We start from the raw sequence: 18372 nt of genomic DNA on the forward strand, positions 1-18372 counted from the left end.
TCCTTATTACCAGGGTGTTTAGACCGTGAAGATGGTTCCAGTGACAAACCAATGAACTCAATAACTGCTAATCCAGCTGTTGTACAGGTTCAAAGATCCATTTCAAATTTAAAATACACCAAAAAGTAGACCAGGAGAGCTTCTTAAAATATCCAGTTCATAATTAAACTATGTAGAGTGGACATAACCTTTAAAAATTACCATTTTTAGTATCACAGCTGGAGCAATACATTTTCTGAAACAGCTACTAATATCAATGACTACATTTTTAAGGCAAAGGTGGTCTTTTTTAAGCCAACATGCCTATTTCCAAGTTGGGTCAACTTCAGTTAAGTCACAGCAATCACAATGAGAATGAAAAACAAGTCAGGTCAAATGACTTTATATCTGAAAGATTACTCTTCAGATCTTTCATCTCGGAGACTAAACAGATCAATATGTGAAAAGTCACCCTATTACTAGTGTACTTAAAATATGTAATGGAAGAAGATATTACCGTACATACTGTTACAACATACACTACACAACTTGGTATTTTCTTATTTTTCACATTAACCTATTTTAAATATATTTTCAAAGAATAACACTTAATGAAGTCCAGAGGGGCTTAAATGTGACTGTTGATCAACATTATAAGCAGGGTTAATTAGCACTGAGGAAATGAGCTTGAGGATGGATATTAGGAGGATTCTCATTGGCAATGGAGGGAGGGGGTCACAAAGATGCTATGGAGCAGTACCTGAAGACAGATGTGGAGGTGGGTTGCCGTAATTGAAAATGAAAATGGTGGACTTGGGAGAGAATGACAACCTATGTAAGGAAATCTGTGCCTTGTGTCCCCAGAGACAGCATGATTTGTAAAAAATGTCCACTGGTTTCTCTTTTCCCCTCTTTAGCAACCACCCTGCTTTTCCCATTCCAAGAAAAAAAAATGCACAAACACAAAAAAGAAAAATAAAACAAAAACCTCAAACATCTATCTGTTAAATAAAAATAACAACAAAAGAAAATGCAAGAGAGAATGTTAAGAGGGGGCAAGTTTCCTGACCTAAGTGAAGGTTCTAAGCATTTAAACATAAGGCTTTCTGGGGCCGTCTTGCCTCTCCTTCTCCCCTGGGACAGCTTTGCAGTAATTCACTCCTTAGTCCCTTGGTTCTGATGGGGTTGGAACAAACTGTAGAAGCTTCAATATGAGGGGATGGCTCTGATAACAAATCTCAAGTATCAGTGGGACCCTCAAGTGAACAAAGGCCTGGAAGCAATTGGATATGAAGGACCAGGAAAAAGAAAAGGCAGATAAAAGAATCAGAGGGGAGTCCCCTTATCATTAATCTACTTCAGATTTCTCATTTTACAGATATAGAAGCCAAGATCCTGAGAAGTGGCAAATTCATAAACACAGAGCTGATTTTGGTAAAGCCAAGACCAAAACTAAGGTGCCACTTCCATATTATTTACACCTCTCAGGATAACTTCTCAAGTCTAAGAATTTAAGGAAGGTTTGGTAAGAAACAAATTAACTTAAAGAAAATAAACGAACACGGGGAGAGAAGAATGGATGAAGAGAGGGCAGGAAATAACTGCTTAGAGGGTATTTAGAAGGGAACTGGACACTGGTGATTTACTATCAAAGAAGCATAATCTGAAAGCAATAACTTGTTCCATTGATTGATCCAGATTCACCAGGGAACTGTTAATGGCTCTTGATAGACCTTTGAACTACTTGGAACTATCTGTATACCTAACAAACGTTTTCATTACTTTGTATTTTATATCTAGATTTTTATTTACATTAAGACTGGACAATGGATGGGTAATTCTGTACTGAACAGTTCACATTCCTTCCTTATCTAATAAATACATCATCAATGAACTGTTTAATGGCATAACATTTTAATAATAGGGTTATATCTTTACATTTCTCTGAAATAATGACTTTTTCATTATTGTAAATTATTTTATATAAGTATGCTAATCTTTTAACACAGAATACTCTACTATAAAACTACCTTCTGTATTCTAAAAATCTTCCTACAAAGATTTTAGAATATATTAAAATTTAAAGTGTCCTACTAGGTCCAAATGTATTTATTTTATGGCCATGGATATAACAGCTCAAAATACATGAATGGCCTAAAATAAATGGAGGGACAGGAGGAGAACAGAGAACTAAAGCACTTCCAATTGCCCTCTCCTGCAATCAATAATTCTCAAGGACCCTCTCTGCTAAATGTCTTCTGAATCCTTCCACTTAACCTACCCTGGTTTAGATCCCTTTCTCACTATCATCTCTACCTTCCATTACTTCAAGGGACTATAAGCAATCTCCCTACAGCTCTTCTCTGTCAAAACATTCTCCATGGAACAGCCAGAGACTCTTTCTAACTACAAATTTGTACAAATTTGAGCATGCTCCTCCCTGGCTTGAAACAAAACAAAAAACAAACAAACAAAAAAACTTGTGATAAAGCCAAACATTTAAGCCTATCCTGGATCCCAGTCACTTCTACAGTATTTCCATTGAACTCCATGCTGTGGCCTTAATGAACCTTTTTACCCTCTAGCTAGAGAGGTGGGTCTTCATGACCCACCCTGTCCCAACTGAGCACCCCGTCCCAATTCCCTCACCTCTCCCCACCCACGTTAAATCTGGCCGACTCTTATTTATCCTTTAGGTATCAGATAATCTCAAAGGCTACCTTCACAGATACCTCGAAGCTGCTTAAGAGTTTCCTCTATATACAAATACCACATACCTACATAGTAATTTATACTAAATCTCTCAAATCCCACATCACACTGTCTTGGATTATCGGATTTACTGGTCTGACCCCTCTATTAGTGTGTGAACACAATGGATACATTGCGTCCCTAGCAGAGTGGATGGCAAACAGTAAACATTCAGGTAAACCCTGACTGAGAAGCTGAATGGCTGCGCACACTCTGAAACACACTCTGTGTATTCTTGCTCCGGTTTCTTCTTAGAGGGATCTTTACAAAGGATGTGCTAAGGCATAATCCCTGCCTGCTAGGACTACTAATTAAAATCACTCCAGGGAGTAGAGACTTATCCACAAGAAACAATCATGGAACAGCAATTCCATGAAACAGCAATTCACCATATTTATTAATAAATTGTTAAGTAGAACCTGATCAAATGACAAAAACGCCCGTTGAAAGATGGAATACCATGGGTGGTTAAGAAATTAGTTCTACATGCGTAAGACTCTGCCAGTTACAAAGACAGCAAGGTAGAATACCAAAAGCTGTGGTATTTAATGAGAAAGCCAGAAAAAAAGAGAAATTAAGTCAATGTACTAAAAGTGGGTACAGATAAATAGCATAGGTATGGGGCAAGATTAGTCTGTGAAAGACTGTACAGCTAGCTAAATATTTCAAAGTGCTTTAAATACATTATGCTAATGAGACAGATTGACAATTTTTTTCTTCTTTGAGAGGAGGAAAAACTAGCTGTATTTTCTTTACTGTGATGTCAACAGTTGGCTGAAGCAAGTTCCATTTATACTGAAAGAACAGAGACTGTAACTAAAATAGGTACAGACTATAAGAAAAAACTGGATTTACTCCAATCACCAGGGCTATGATATTTTAAAACATTATAGAACCACAACTGTTATTTTGGGAGGTCAGATTAAATCCCTGAGGATAAGCGAACAAATAATTTAAATGCAGAAACTACAAATATTCCATCAAATCTGAAAGTAGATGATTCTAAGTTCAGAATGATTGTAGAAAAGTTAGAAAAAAAGTCCTATCATAAAAAAAGATATGAAATTCAATTGAGGCAAATGCATTACAGAAACTTAGTAACATAAACATTCAAATACTAAAGGAGACGAGGCACATGAATTGAAAAGGTCCTGCCTTTTTCAGGTAGCTATAGTTTAGAAGAAAGGACTCTAGACTCAGAGTCAAGAGAACCTGGTTTTTAGTCGGGGCAAGTCACTTAACTTCCTTTGGCTTCATATTCTGCCTATGAAAACTGAGATTAATATTGTCATCTTAAACACTAGTTTACAGGAAAGATCTTTAGATTCTTGTATGCTGTTAAAATGAGCACATAGAAGATTAAACAAGATGAGAAGCAAGAAGTGATTTTTAAATTGTAAACTGTAAAAAATATACGGTATAAGTGGTAATTCTGTGGACCACCAGCAACTGAATAGTACCTAATAATCCCATGCCACCCAGCAGAGGTCCTGGCACTGAGATATGCCCAAAGGCTGTTCGTGGAACAAACGAGACACTCTGGACATGGCGCTGGATCCTGGACCCAGCGTAAAACCAGGCATGGGATGGTCAGAAAGGTCTCCTCCCTCTGCAGGCTGTGATACTCATCACACCCATTTAAAAAAATCAAGTTGGGGAAACCTAAATATTTCACTAAGCAATTCAAACTCATACAAAGAAAACTCGTCCCCCCAAGATGTTTAATAACCTGGGTTAGTTCAACATTGTAGAAGTGGTGTGCTAAATCTTTATGTATTCCCCTCAAATGAACGTGTAGCAGAAGTGTTTTCCATCAGAATGTAAATTCTCCAGGCAGGATCATAGTTAAGCTCTTAGGATCCCAGCTTGCCAGAATTAGTAGACTCCTTAGTCCATAGGACAGGAGAAAGGCCGGGGAAGGCCAGGAGGCTTTAGTTACGAGTTAACTCTCTAGCGGGGTAGTAACTGTAAAATTTTGCTCGCTGGGAGGCCGGGGAGCCAGGAAGAGGGAAGAAAGTATCAGAAAGAGGATGGCAAACCACCCAAGATGATCTTTGCTCTCATGCTCCACAATTTCGTCTTGGATCAAAAACAAAAACAAACAAACAACCCTCTTGAAAAAAAAAAAAGGTAAATTAATGTGTTCACACTGTTGTCAACTATTCAAAGCCTTAATGACGAAGATACCGGTTATTTTTTTTAATACTGGTTATTTTTATATAGGTTTGCGGAAAAGCATAGTAAGCAAATTAATTGCTGAATTAATTTTAAGAATGTCATATCTATACTCTTACCTGCTACTGGGACAACAGTAAAAATAGGACATGATTTAAGGCCTGATGACAAACAAATACTTAAAACTAACGCCTTAGTACAACTTACTGGCTTTTGGGAAGTACATGGAGGCAGCGGTTGGTCACCCAACTTTCCTGCCCGGTGCCTTTCTTCCCCCTACAAGAATTTTAAAATAAGGTTTCTCTCTAAGAGGTAAATGAGTAAGGTATGAAAATCATGGTTTAAATTATTCATCTCAAGATAAAATCAAGAAATAGTATGTATACAGAAGGCTAAAGAGTTTTATGAGCACTCAAAACTCCAACTGAGTGACCTGGGTATAGTCTTGGCAAGGCAGGACTGAAATGTGACATATTTAGTAACCTAAAATATAATCAGTTATGCTTTACCTTGTGTGAAATAACCTTGTGTAAGTAGGAAAAAATGTACAAGCAGCCCACAAAAGGGAAGTGCAAAGAGCAAGGTGTGGACAGTGTGTAGGCAACACTGTCTGAAACAGGGAGACGCTGAACTTGGCAAACTTTGAACTGGTCACCAGAGAAGGATGCTGGATCCCACCCAGGAGCGGGTCCTGCGACCTGAGTTACCATCCTTCACCTTTGGCTCTGGTTCACACGTCCACAAAGTCATTTTCTGAGTGTTATTTTGTGTTCTCTTGTACCAAGATACTGGACGCAAATACATGAACTGCAAGTTAATATTTTGTGACTATTCCCTGTAACTTCTGAGGTCTTACTTTTTAATTTTAATAGACTAATATCATGATATTGTGTTGTATTCTTCAGGAAAAGATGTGTCATTTTAGAGCTGAGGACATTAAGAAAAATTGATCAGCTTACCCTGGACCAAGTCAAGTAGTGAATCAGTCAGGGACAAGGCATATTTCCTTCAATTAAAAAAACTATAGATAAGCCAGTCACAAAAGGACAACTATTATGTGACTCCAGTTACATGAGGTCCCTAGAGTAGTCCAATTCGTAGAGACAGAAAGTAGAATGGTGGTTCGGGGGTGGGGGGTGGGGAGTGAGGCAGGGAAACAGAGAGTTAGTATTTAATGGATACAGAGTTTCAGCTGGGAAGATGAAAAAGCCCTGGAGGTGGATGGTGTTGACGGCAGTTTAACAATATGAATATACTCAATGCCACTGAACTGTACACATAAATTGGTTAAATGATAAACTTTTTGTTATGTATGTCTGAAAATAAAAATGTTATGGGAAAAAAATCTTTAAAAAAAAAAAGTAAAAGAAAATCACCAACAAACAGGAAGACCCTTGGCGAGTTGTTTCATGAGCCTTGACCTGACCGTGTACAGAACTGCGTTAGCCGTGGGGCACAGAGCCGCCAGCAGGCCTTGACGTTCTCCCATTGCGTGGTTGTCCAATTTGGAAGCAGTACCTAAAGCAGGGGTCAGCAAATTTTATCCGTAACACGTTAGATGGTAAACAGTTTAGGCTTTGTGGGCCACAGTTCCAACTATTCAATTCTGCCCACATAGGGCAAAAGCTGCCAAAGATGATATGTAAAGGAATGTATGTAGTTGTGTTCCAATAAAACTTTATTCAAGAAACAGGCAGTGAACCAGATTCGGTCCTTGGGCTTATACTTTGCCAATTCCTGACCTGGAGAAGGAATCTGTGAATGTGTATAGACGATAGCAGTTAAAAACTTCCCACATCCCAGGGTCGACCACTTCTACAATTCCAACAACTCTTGACTGTTTCAAACCAGAACACTTGGAGCGCACCATCTTAACTTACGATTTCTATGTTTTAGGCAATGAACAGAATATAGTGGTTTAACTAACCTAAAGGGTGGTATCATCATCATCCTCACCATCACCACCCTCAGATGGCTCAGAGAATTAGAAACTGTCTTTTATTCTTTGTAACGGTTTGCCACAATCTCATCCTTCTCCTATGTCACAATGGAGAAAGTCTACCAACAGAGAGAAAAGGAATGTTAAACCGAAACATTCCCTCGTATTTGTCCAGGAGCAGGCTTCGCCTCTCACCTCTGACTTGAAGACTGCCAACAGTCCTGGTGGCATTTAAAGAGAAAGTATTTTTCCATTCTCCCTGGGATTCTGGAATGCTGATCTAGAGAAAACACAGGACTTCGAGGGGTAAACGACCTGTTTACATACTTAGAGATAGTGCTGCAAACTGGCCTGACTTGGCCAGGGCATGCTGGAGTGTGTGTGTGTGTGTGTGTGTGTGTGTGTGTGTGTGTGTGTGTGTCCACTCCAGCCTCGCTGTGGCCGCCTTGGCACCTTCATCCTGGTCTGAGAAGAGGCCCTGAAGGACAGGGAGGTGAGAATTCACCATCTCATCTCCTTTGAAGGAGAGCAGCTGCAACCAGAGAGGACACATTTGAAATAAGGATACTGCAGCTGTGGGAACTGGATTTGGCTCGACAGACTAAGGAGATATATAGGATGCCTCTAATTCTCTGATGGTGAAAGGAATTTATGCTGACAGATACTGACAGTGTTCTCCCCCGCTAGCTTTTTGGATGGCTGCTATATTCAAACCCTGAAGAATCTATGAACAAGGTAAAAGAGTTTCAAAGTACTTTTCACACAAGTTATCAAGACTGAGGTCCATTCACTACCTATATTGTTGAGTTATAAAAGAGGAGGCTTTGATATTTCATCATTTGAATACCGGCATTTTAATTTACTATATTAAGAAACCCAGAAAACCCCAAGGTAGAGAGGTAATTACTGTATCTGCTTATGCTTTTAAAAGGTAAGTTTTGTCAAGAATTGTTGTTCTTGATTTAAACAACTTATAATGATACTTCACTTCCTAACAATTTAGAAGGATGATGCTTATCACACGTACTGACAAGGAAGTTCATTGGAAGTTGATAATTATAAATTAGTAGATCACCATTTCCTTTACAGTATTTCCTAAACGATTTATTCCTTAATCCTTTTTACCAATGAAGTCCAAAGTTTTAAGTGGAATACTCATTTCTACCAGAAAAGGGAAGAATTTTTGTAATTGAAACTGAAATTTTAAGCATAGGCATGAATACTTGTGTGAATGCTTTATGTCATATAAGTTAATTCATTTGAGAAGTATATTATAATAAATCAGTCATTAATAAAACTGAATAAGTAGAATTTTGCTTTTAGAAGTTGACATTTATAATACCCATATGCAACACCAACGTGAATGTTTCACACTTTTGTACTTGGTTTATTAACTCTATTGTTCTAATATGCCACAGTAAACACACATATTTCACATACATATTTATTAGATAGTGTACAGACTTATTCTAAATGTGTGTTATGAGTTGAATTGTGTCCCCCAAAAGACAAGTTGTTGAAGTCCGACCCTCTGGTACCTGTGACTGTGACCTTATTTGAAAATGAGATCTTTGAAAGAATAACCGAGCTATGACGAGGTCATATGGAGTAGTGGGGCTCTTCACCTATGAAGACTGGTGTCCTCACGAGCACAGGGGAGAGACAAAGAGGACGCCATGTGAAGACAGAGGCACAGAGAGCCGACAGCCTGTGACAACACAGGCAGAAATTGCAGCAGCAGAACCAGAACTGCACGTTGAAGGTGGGGGCGTGTGTAATTTATACTGCACTTAATTCTACATATTCTTTTGAATCATTTCAAAGAAATCAGATATAGATGAATACTTACACGATCTGTCACAGAACTGATTTGTGCTATATATAGCCAAACAGTTACAGAGATTACTTGGTACATATATACATAGACATATACATACATGTCCACATATATGACTGCATATTTTAAAGATCGCATGGACTACGAACTAGACAGATGTGTTTTTTAAACAGGACAGTCACAGTCCCTTTTAACTGGCTATCTCTTTCCTGTTTTAGAAGACAGGTATCATATCATCAAGGCTTAATTAACAACTGTTGGTGTCGGCCCACGCGTGGCATTAAATTTGGAGTGCTACACCAGATCCGTTAGCATTCGTAAATATGGACCCTTGAAACCACTGAAATGGTACATAAGAACACCCCACACTATATACGGACATATCTATAATATTCAGAATCAAACACAGACAAGCAGTACTTAGGAAGTTAAACTTGCTGTGATAAAAATGTGTCTTGCAGCATTATCCTTTGAAGATGCTGTGCTATATGCTTTGTAATGCTTGTGCCATAAATATTTTCATACACTTTCCCCCATAAAGATAGAACTGAAGTGCAACTTAGTCACATCTTTCTACAAAGACAAAAGCTTAGTAAAACCTCAAACTTCCTACTGCATGAATTAAATTTCCTTTCAGCTAAAAATCTCATGGTTAAGAGAAAGAAAAGCTTCAAGGAAAGGTATGAAAAGAATTCCTGTTTTCACACGGAGAGCTGCCTTCCGTTTTCTTATCCACACAAAGCGTAAACACAACCGAATTAGCATGCATGTGTTACCTAAGTGAGGCAAGGCAATTCTTACAGGGCTGCTCCCAGTTATTTTCCATGTTGATTTATTCAGATTCAACTCTCCATCTTATCCCTGTCAGCACAGCAGCCTCTGGGTGCACAATATAAAATATTAACCAAGAAACAAAAAGGCAAGGAAACAAATTTCCAGTTACTTCTGGCCTAATAATTCACTTCCTCTTAACTGACCAGCATAAGAGTTCTCATTGGCTACTAAGGGACACTGCCAATTAGTTTGACCAAATTATTTCTGAATGACTGTCAAGCATGAGCATTCTTAAAATCTGTGAATGGAGACGTAGTGAAAACTGAATGGCTTTGCTCAACACATCACCCTGCCCACTTTTCGGTCTCTTCCTGTGGAGTCTGGAATTGGTGGTGACACCTCTGAATGCCTGTCTTCACCTCCATTCAGGCAAAAGGCAACTCCTCAGAGCCTCCTCAAGCTTCAACCCATGAAGTTTTCAACAAGTGGAAACTCCTCCTGCACATCAAAGTCAGCTTCCTAAAGCAAGGCTGCTACGACCTCCTTCCCTCGCCCAGTAACTGATGGAATGAATTGTAACAAGTACCCAGCACTGTGAAACAATCATTGTCCTCATTTTACAAATGAGGGAACCATGGCACGGAGAGTTTGCATGACAACAAGGATCACGCATCTCACGACCAATGGAGGCAGGAGTAGAGCCAAACAAAGCGGCTCTAGGACCGTCCTTGGGCTGCCCGGCCACCTTCCAGACCTCTCGGCTCAGAGGCGCCTGTGGGCCCTGGCACCAGACAGCTTCGCCACTGTTTCACCATTTATCTCCACTGTTTCCAACACAGGACTTCTACTCCACACCTGGATCAGACTCCTCACTGTCCCGCAAACAGAACGTGAACACCAGCCTCTAGCCTTTGCTTATACTGCTCCCCACTGAATGGAATGCCCTCCCTCCCTCTCCTCTTCAATATCTATTAAGGCCAAGTGCGATTTTCCCAAACTGTTCCTTCTTCTAGCCCTTCCACCTCATGTGAGTCTCTCTTTTCTGCAGGAGAGCAGTGCACCTGATATTTCACTAGTGTAGTGTTAGTACTGATGTTCCACGTTCATGCAATCTGTCAGCTCAGAGGGTACGCCATCTGAAGGCAGGGCCAGACAGGGCCTAGCACAGGTCTGTGAACCTAGCAGACACTCAATGAACGCTGGCTGGATGTATAATATCCTCTCTAGCAGTATAGAAAATGAAATTAGTGCAGCATACTGCCATGAAGTAACACTCTAAGAAATCATCTTAAGACCTTTTGAGTAAAACTAAAGGCGCGCATAACTTCCCAGTACTCTGCAGTCTCACAGCCTATTCCCCCAGTTAATCACATCAACTGAGGAGGCACGTCTGTGTTTGGAAATAGCAAGTCGGTCTATGCATATGTGTGTTCATGAACAGCCAGGGACTGATATTTGAGCAATGTTCCGATACAGCACTGGGAATATAATGAGGGATCCAACTTTGCTGGAATTAAAATGATGTTTCGAAAAAGCTGGTAAGATGGGAAATGAAAATAAAATACACCCAGTTGCCGTTCCATTTTGCTTTGGATCATTTATTCAGCAAACCTGCCCAGGACCTACATGTTAAACATTGTTCTGGGCACGGTGAAGGACGCTGCCACAGTCTACCTGAGTTGTGTGTGTGAGTGTGTGTGTGTGTGTGTGTGTATGAGTGAAGCAGCTCACCTGAGAATTCTTCAATGTCAGAATAAGATATTCTTCTACATCTGAAAGAGAAAATAGATGATACTTGCTCTCTTACTAGTATCACCAAATTTTACACACAATTTTGAGAGGTTATAAAGATAATAGAGATCTGAATCAGAATCAAACATTTCTGATTTTCAGTGACTTTTTTTTTTTTTTTAAGACAGAATGGCAGATACCAAACAGCAGAAAGCAGGTGTGGTCTAATTGGTACCAGGTGTCTAGCACTCAAGGCACTAAAACAGCTTTTCTGTTTTCAACAGGGGCTTGGCCCCCAGCCATGGCCATGCTTCTGAATACCCTGCGAGTGGCCGGCACAGACCACAGGCTCTGCTGGCTTCATGCTTCTATAGCAACCAGGGAGCCTCTGTGGGCCAATCATCTCAGACCAGGCTGAGCCTGGTGGCATCTTTGAACAAAGGAAACATAAAGGTATCTACTTGTTTATGCATCTAACTAGGAGATTTCCAGGTTAGGTTTCAGAAGTAAGGTTTTCATCGTGTGGCTATATTAAACACCCTCTGAAACACACACATTACTCAGAGAAGGAGAATAAAATTTCTACTGACTCCATATAGTTCCATGAGCAATAAGCATGTGCTGTGACCAAGAATGGCATCATAGAGCTAAGGCACTTTCTGGTAGAGAAAGGGGCTCTAGCAGCAGGTAGATTCTTTGCAATAAGGGGAAGAGTGCCTACCACCGCTCAGCAGGGAGGTGGGGGTCAGCCTTCTGGAAGGAGGAGGGAGCAGAGAAAGAAGAGCACAGGGGCATATGACACTGTGAATCATTCATTCATAAGTCAGAAATTACCCTACCTTTACTCAAGTATAATACTCTTATCAGCTATCTTAGTTCCAGAAACAGCAAAACATACAAATAGGAGAGATTAAAACAAACAAACACAGACAAAATATTCGCTTTTGAAATCTTCCAGATTCTGTTAAATGAGTTGGTATGTGCACATTGGTTCCACACTCCTTCACTCTCCAGTGCTCATGGGTAGCTGCTAACCTAGGATGATTATATAAATTTTTTATAGACAAGTGTCTTAGTTCAGGCTGCTAGAATAAAATATCATAAACTGGGAGGCTTATAAATAACAGAAACTGATTTCTCACAGCTCTGGAGGCTGGAAGTCAGAGAGGAGGGTGCCAGCATAGTGGGTTTCTCAGGAGAACCCTCTTCCAAGTTGCAGACAGCAGACTACTGTTATATCCTCACGTGGCCAAGAGCAGAGCAGAGCAAGCAAGGGCACTTGGGTCTAAGGGCACTAATCCCTTTCATGTGGACTCTACCCTCATCATTTCATCTAACCCTAATCACCTCCCAAAGGCCCACCTCCTAAGGCCATCCTATGAGGTGGTAGGATTTCAACGTATGAGTTTGGCGGGGCACAAACATTCAGTCCATTACATGAGGAGTCCTCTGATTTCTGAGGCTTCCTTTAAGACCTCCACTGGATTTCCTTGCTTGAAAGTCCTCTTCTTCTATAAGGAAGACCCCATCAATTCTTAATAGAGTGAAGTAAGGGGAAATGTAAAAGTCAGATGACAGGTGGGTATATAAAATCATGTAAGAAAAAAAAGGACTACTGGTAAAATTGTAAGTAAACAAAATTACTAAGCAATGCAAAATACCATGTACATTTCAAATCTTCATAAATGTAAACTGCAGATGGCTGGAGTGCCAACAACAATCTGTCTAGAAATGGCTTTAAAAGGGAAAAAGAAATTATTTGCCCCAAAGCCACTGAAATCTGCAACGACAGGAAGCTCATAATTCCTATGGAGCCAAAAAAAATTGAACGTTTATTTTTTGATGAAGACAGCTCAAATTGCTTGACTTTCCTTGGAATCCATAAAGTTCAGTCTGACTAATAGAGAATGCTGGTGGAGTCACATCCTCCACTGAGGTCGTCACTATTTCCCGATCCCAGATACCAGCAGCTGAAGGCAGCTCCCTGAAAAGGTCAGGATTTCTAGGGAAATGCAAAACAAGCACCAGTGAGGGGAATGCAGAGTTAGTTCCTCATTATCCGAGTTAGTTGGTTTCTGAGAATTAAGCAGCTGGGGAGTGGCACTTTTCTCCCCACTGCCTACCAGAGCTCACACACACTTTCAACAGATCAGTCTCTTCTGTGTAAATGAGGCAAAATTTTCATCTTAATACAGGGAGAGCAAGACACGTTTTAAGTTTTCCAGATCAGCCTATAGACTCTTCCACCTTTGCTACAGCAACTGCAATCCACCGACCGTTGGGTGTCAGCATCACCAGGGAGCTCGTTAGGAATGCAGAATCTGGGGCCCCAGGTGATTTGTACGCACTTAAAACTTCAGAAGCACTGTGTACGTACTAAAAATATTTCTTACTCCTGGGAGTAGATATTTCTATCCCCAAATGCTAGGGACCAGTGCAGTGAGATAGGCCAATCTGACAATCTGAGCATCAAATGAGTGATAGTAATGGATTACAACACATTGATTTATTTATTGTTTGTTTGTTTGTTTATGTGTTTGTTTGTTTTTTAACCCTTACCTGAGGACATGTTTATTGATTTTAGGGAGAGGGGAAGGGAGGGAGGGAGAGAAACATTCATGTGAGAAAGAAATTATCAGTTGGTTACCTCTCAGATGTGCCCCCAACTGGGACTGAACCTGCAAGCTAGGAATGTGCCCTGACTGGGAATGGAACCCGTGACCTTTCAGTTTATGGGATGATGCTCCAATCAAATGAGCCTCACCAGCCAGGGCTAACACACTGATGTTAAAGAAAAGAATCCATGAGTCTGTATGTCCATAGTTATAACAAGGGAATAAACAAATGGATAAAGTGAAAGTTCTTACTATAGAATACCAACGTATAAACAAATAAGGAATTAAAGTTAGAAAATCACAATTTTACAACCAATATCTTGATCATGGATTGAGGCAAGAATCTGCAGAGACCTTAAAACAATTAGGTGGAAGTTTGTTGGGGAGTAGAACAGTTACATAGTTTTGCAGAATCTCTCAACAGGTTATTTCTAAATTACAAAAGGAAAAAGGTACCTTTCCAGTGAAGAAATCTGTTGGCCACTACCTAAACCAAGTGGTCAAATTTAATGTCACGGCCACCTGGCATCAGGTACCTGCCGAGGGGCTGCACTTAGAAGGTTAGGACGTCACCTGTGTAGTGTTCCTGCCAAAAATGCATAACCTAACTCTAATCACGAGGAAATACAAAATAAGCCCACATTGGGGAACATTTTACAAAACAAATGGGCTATACTTTTCAAAAATGTTAATGTCACAAAAGACAAGCAGAAACATAAAAGAGGCTTGATAACTAAACGCAATGTGTGGTCCTAGACTGTTTCCTGGATTGAGACTTCCTCCCTGTTGTTGTATGTACATTGTTGTTATAAAGGACATCAACAAGACAGGTCTGACATTAGATAATACTGTTGTATCAATGTTACATTTCCTGAATATGGTAACTGTATCTCCTTTTTAGGTGAAACAAACTGAAGTACTTAGAGGTGAAGGGTCATATCTGTAACTGATTCTTACATAGTTCAGTGAGAATTATAGTAATATGCACGCCTAGAGAGAGAGCAAATGTGGTGAAATGTTAACAAATATTCCATCTAAGTGAAAGGTATGCAGATGTTCATTGAACCATTCTGGCACACTTTCTGTAGATTTTGAATTTATCCAAATAAAAAGTTAGAAAAAAAAACCAGTGAAAATTAATGCAATCACAAATGGTCCCCACAACCTTCTAGTAGAAGAATACAGAATACCATCACCAACCCTGTCCTTACCCAAAGTAGTCTTAAAATTGAATACAAATAAATGACAGGCTGAAAAAAGATTTTTAAAGTTTTCTCTTTAGGAAAAGCACTTTCTAGACTACAAGCCCCTTCTTTGAAAATGCACCTTCTCATCCCTTCTACCATGTGCAATGGTGTGTACATGTCACCACAGGAAGTAGAGCCCTGTTCTCATGGAGCTCACATTCTAGGAGGAGGAAACAGACAAGAGACAAATAAACACTGTCAGGTAGTTGTTGAGTGCAATAAAGAAAAATGAAGCTGAGAAGGACTGAGGGGTGGCGGGGGATGTGTTTTATTTAAAACAGCGTGGTCAGAAACGGACTGTAGTCAGATGACACTGAGCAGACAGTCCTGAATGAGGTGAGCTACTGACCTGTGCAGGTAACTGGGGAAAGAGTGTATCAGGCCGAGGGCCACGTGAATGTGCACAGGCCTGAGGCTGATCCAGCTCCAGCTGGAGCAGAGAGGAAGCAGAGGGCGGGAACAGAGGTCAGAGGTCATGCAGTCCCTCACAGGCAAGGATCAAGACTTTCTGGTTTACCCTGATAAGCTGGTTGCTGCTTCCCACCTTTTCCATCTGTCCAAAGTCCCGCTGGCCCTGGACAGCCAGCTCCACAGTCCCGTCACAAAGGGAGCACCGAGGGGAAGCCACCGAGTTTGCTCTGCTGTGTGTAAGCCTCCCAGCAGGCTTCTCCTTTCTGCCCTGAGAATATTCCTTCTCAGGGTATTTCTTCCCCACACTAGAAACACACTCTGTCTAACTCCTTACTCCCTCCCGTACTCTTTTAACTCTTAAAGGGCTCAAAAATGTTCTCTTTGGTTCGAGATGTTAAAAAAAAAAAAAAAAAAAGAGCCCTGACATAGTTGATAACGTTGAGTTACACTGACAACATCCAGTGCTGGTTTCTGCAGACGTCATCGTCGCTTCCTGGGTGGCAGGGTTCGAAGGCGATGGAAGCAAACACAGCATTAGTGCCACGAGCACACAAACATCTTTGCAAAAGCCCAGGAAGTGCTTCAGAGAACAGCTGTACCATCCTCTCCACGCTCCTTTAATCCAGCCCACTTTTCTTCAAGTTCTGCTGGGAAGCTCCTTGAAGGCAGGTGTCATCCTGTTGTCTTTTATTCCTAGTGACAAGGACAGAGCCCGGCATATAGCAGTTCTTCAATAAACATTTATGGGACTATTTTACAAAGACTAACATGCCAATTTCTTGGTAAGCTGATAAAGACTTCCAAATATTACTATACCGTGCCTTTCATCTCTATGAAGTGCAAATGTACCACAAATGATTCGGATGCGCTCTCATGCATGGCGTGCTGTTTGGCACATAGTAGTAACTCCCCAAGTATTTGATGGGTGGAGGGATGGTTAGATGGATGATGAGTTTCACAGGCCAGCCCACACATCGGACAGCAGTTGTGTGGGCTGGCCTGTGAAACTCATCACTTAGGATATTTCTAACATTGCTTCCAGAGGAGAAAGTACACCTTGAGCATGGTTCATAACAATTGGTTTATACGTGAACTCTGGGAGGCAATCCCGTCACTTGTAATGTTGCCATCTGGGACTGCAGGTTCGTTTTCCCTCACAGACCGTTTGTGAGGGGCGGCTGGTCTCTGCTCCATGTGGGCTGAGCCCAGTGTACACTGATTAAAATTTTCCAGTAATCTGGAAACTCAGAAAAAAGGAAATTAATTCCATGGTACGCTTTCTAACTTTTTGGGAGCAACTATGCTTAAGGATGAATGATGCGGAGAATCAAAGAAATAAACATTCTGCCCAACTTAGTAATAACTCTAGTGGGAGGTAGAAGTATATTTGATACTTTACATATAATGATATTTATAAATCTACTCTCACTGGACTAAAAGGACTAGGATTGTAAATCTGTATGACATGTAATTTGGTTTACCCATACATTTTTAAAAGTTGTTATATAGATAAAATCATAAATTTTGTAGATTATATGTACATGTAAATTATATACATATATACACATATGTTTCTTGAACTTGGTGACCTAAACATATCAAACCAATACCAAAAGTACTCATTTTCAGAAAAAGAAACTAAGACAGTTAAAGGGGGAAGGAATTTGAGAAAGAGTAAGAAAAAGGGCAGAGCAAAACAAAGAATTGGGAGTGGGGGAACTTTGCAACATACAACTAATTGGTTTTATCCTCCAAGCTATCCCTCTCAGCATTTTCTGGGTTCCCATGTTTATTATCTTCTGAGAGTTTTGAAAGGGAAAGGTTTGTCTGGATAGAAATGACTCCACAATTTCATATCAATTTATTCCCCATTTCAGCAATTTCCAAGCAGGTAATTAAAAAAAAAAAAAAAAAAAAAAAAAGCAGTAGTCCTGGCTGGTGTGGCTCAGAGGACTGAATGCTGAACTGCAAAGCAAAGGGTCACTGGTTCAGTTCCCAGTCAGGTCACATGCCTGGGTTGTGGGCTAGGTCCCCAGTAGAGGGTGTGTGAGAGGCAATCACACGTTAATATTTCTCTCCCTCTCTTTCTCCCTCTCTTCCCCTCTTTCTAAAAAATAAATAAAATCTTTTTTTAAAAAAAAAGCACAAAAACCAAAATGCTGCAGAGAACAGAAGAGTTTGAAACAAATGACTAGTAAGAGAACTTAAAGGCTATGCTATGTCTCTATGATTCTCACAGGTTGGAAGTCCGAGATTAAACATCCAACCATGTTCAGCATTCACAGCATTTGAAATCATCTGTCTCTTATCCAGTTCTAAATGTGTTCCTCGCTTTGTAATGAAGTGAAAGTGAGCATGTAGAGAGTCAGCTGGGCCAGAAATATCTTGTTCAGGGCCCACCACGTACAGGCACTAGGGCAGGGGCCTGGGACACAATGGTGAATCAAGCAGGCATGACTTGGTCCTCATGGAGTTACATTCTAGAAGAATTAAGTATTAATTACATGAAATATCAAGTAAACACTAGTTAAGGGTGTGTAAAACAGTTGAGAGCAAACTCCTAACAAAAGGAGGAGAAACGAATATAAAACGTCGTTCATGAAAGCCTTAGGATCACATAGCTTTTAACAATCCCAGTGACTTTGAAGGTCGCCAGTTCAGTTTATTACCCAATGCTGGCATCCTGTCGAAGATGTCCCTGACAAAGAGCTCTCTTCCCTACTGCAAGGCTTGTCAGAATATTTTACAAGGACTAAAGATGGATAGAAATGCATATACATTAAACATTATATTCATAATTCTAAAAATTTCTTTATAAAAGCAAATAACTATTCAGACACACATTCTCTAAAGTTACCGCTATCTCATTTGTGGTTGTAGTTACATGAAATGGGGCGTTTCCACAAACTCAGT

At 40.2% G+C, this 18372-nt stretch overlaps 1 protein-coding gene across 1 annotated transcript in view; it reads right to left on the reverse strand.

Moving 5' to 3' along the window:
• Nucleotides 1-18372, reverse strand: part of PCGF5 (polycomb group ring finger 5) — a 112249-nt gene that overhangs the window by 65448 nt on the left and 28429 nt on the right. The window lies entirely within an intron of this gene.

This window comes from Desmodus rotundus, chromosome 4, assembly GCF_022682495.2.
Source record: "Desmodus rotundus isolate HL8 chromosome 4, HLdesRot8A.1, whole genome shotgun sequence".
In the NCBI taxonomy this organism is placed as follows: Eukaryota; Metazoa; Chordata; class Mammalia; order Chiroptera; family Phyllostomidae; genus Desmodus; species Desmodus rotundus.